Raw genomic sequence first — 2,561 nt, forward strand, 5'->3', positions numbered from 1 at the left:
GCCTCTGCCGGGGGGAGATAATGGTGAGCTTTGGCCACTCGTGCCCAGCAGGAGCTGGGTTTTTCCAGGGATGCGCAGTCGCTCCCCAGAAAAGCCCCGGCAGGGCTGAGCGCTCCGGGACAGCGAAGAGCTGCTGCCACGGTGCTGCTGGCCGGGTGGAGAGGGCGACCCGGAGATGTTGTGCGAGGGACCGGCAGACCTCACCTGAACCTCTGAGGTCCTTTGCTGCTCGGTCCCCACTACTCTAACCCCTCCGTCCCTGTAAGACCCTGGCACGGCCCTGCCCGGTGGGCGTCCGGCGGGCAGGCGGGGGGCAGGAGCTGGATCGCTCGCTGGTTTTTAGGCGTTTGCTCCCCAGCCCCTGCCTGGCTCTGCGAGGGAGCGAAGACAGAAGCTGGAGTCGACGGTAGGAACTGTGAATTTGGTTTGGCAACCTGAGGAGCAGCCCGGCTCTTTCTCCGCAGCTCATGAATGGCCTCTTCTGTGAAGGCTGCAAGCCGGAGCCTGGCTGCTGTTTGATGAGATTCTTCAATTCCAAGGAGAAAATGATCCTATTTCCTTTGCTTTCACCATATTCCCACATCCTTGTGCCGAGCGTGTCGAGAGGTGGAGTTCCACTGGCAGGGACGGGGAAGATGCAATGTTAGATGTTCTGCTTTTGTGATTCTCTCAGGATTTATGAACCATTACAGAATGACTCATGTGGCCACATATTTTCCGTGCCTCAGCCAGGATCCTTTCCATGCTCTGTATGCAAAAAATTAGCCGTAATCAGGTTCAGATAGTGTGCAAATCGCAGCCCTGCTTCCTACGGCCAGGCCTCTGGAGCGGAGCGGAGCAGAGAGAGGTTACTCCTTGCTGCATCCCTCATTTTTCAGATGCTGTGTGATCTTTGGTGACTGCTTCAGATGCAGAACAGCTTGTTTGAAAACTCTGAAGCCAGAGGTTTGTCATGGCTTGTTAACATCTCTTTAAGTCATGTGATCTCTGCCCTGTGGGGTAACAATCTGGGTTTAAAGTAGTTCATTGTGCAACGGATCATCTCCTGGGAGAAGGCGCTCGCTCTGCCGTTTGTGCCGCTGAACCCAGAAGATGGAATGCTGCCTGGGGACCTGAACGCTCGGAGGGAGGGTACAAACACCACCTGGCCTGTCCCAGACCCCGCTAAGGTCTGGAAGAGCGAACCGTGGTAGGCAAAGAGCAGGGCTTGCTGTTCCTGCTCCGCTCCAGCAGCTCGAGAAGTGCTTCAGCTGCAAGTCAGAAGGTGAGAAGACCGAAACCTTAGTGCAGCCAATACCTGCCCCGGGCTGCGCTTGCGTCTGCGATGCAGCTGAGCCCGGCGGCAGCCGCTCAGCTCAGCCTTAGCACCAGCAGCACGAAGCGTTTCCCCCCGTGTCAGCGCAGCCTCCCGTTTTACAGCCTTTCCAGCCGCCAGCTCGGCGAGCATCTGAGCCTCACTGAACCGCGCAGCACGGAAAACTTCCACGGACTATTGAAAGAGAAACAATGGTCCTTTGAAGCAGGATCCCCCACCCCAGATCCGTCCTGCAGGGTCTGGCTCACTCGAGGTGATGTCGTGCCTCGGGCACTTTTCCTGGCTGCCGTCACACCAGCTCCTCTCGCGGGGTCGGGGCTCTTCCCATCACCCCGGGACTCTCCTCAGCTCCAGGGACTCTCCCTGCCTCCCTTGTTCCACAGGTCTCCTGCTCCCCTGGGATCCCACCCAGTCTTTCCCCTGGGTTTTGCCACACTCATGCTCTCCTCACTGCTCCTCCCTCAGCCTCCTGCTCCTGGCATCCGTTTGGGGAAACAGGGTTTTTTCAGAACGACTCTTCCACTTGCTTGTACTTTCATTCAGAGTGTAACCAGGCACTTTTCAGGAGTATTTGGAGTTCAGCAGCAGCACTACATCGCACTAGGTGTTCCAGAGCAGCTTCTTTCTGAGCAAGACAATGACAGTGGGGTGGGGGCTACCGTGCCCGACACAGACATCGTCCCTTCTCAGCACTGGGCCTCAGACGATGCTTTGTGGGTTCATCCTGTAGCACAGGAGTGGTTTAGAATCGCTGGACTTCAATTAGCCTTTAAGTCGGGTTTGGACAACAGTGGAGTGCACCTCTGGGTTCATTAGGGTTGAGCTAGTTCTAATCCAGAGGAGCAGTTTAAAGCATGGATTAAAACTCCCGTTTACACACGGACTTCCAGGCTGCCCCTCGCTGGTCCACAGCCTTGGCTCTCTGCGCACCCCGGGACACACAAACACGCACAAAAGAGAAGGTGCTGGAGCGTCAACCCCTGAGCTCAGGTACTCCCTTGGCAACCCTCCCTTTGCGAACCTGAAAGCCGCGTCTAAGCTGTCTTTGTCGTTGCCAAAGCTGCTGCCCGCTTGCCGAGACCTCCAGACTGCCGCTCTCGGGTGATGTCAGACCTGGCTGTCCCTACCCGCAGCGCAGGGAACGTCCTCTTCGTGAGACGGCCAAGATCCCTGCGAGAAAACTTGTGTGAAGTGGCCTGTGTCCGCCGAGGCGCCACCCCCGCCGTTTTAATACCCTCACCCCACA

The sequence above is a fragment of the Buceros rhinoceros genome, unplaced genomic scaffold (genome assembly GCF_000710305.1).
Source record: "Buceros rhinoceros silvestris isolate BGI_N320 unplaced genomic scaffold, ASM71030v1 scaffold21527, whole genome shotgun sequence".
NCBI lineage: Eukaryota > Metazoa > Chordata > Aves > Bucerotiformes > Bucerotidae > Buceros > Buceros rhinoceros.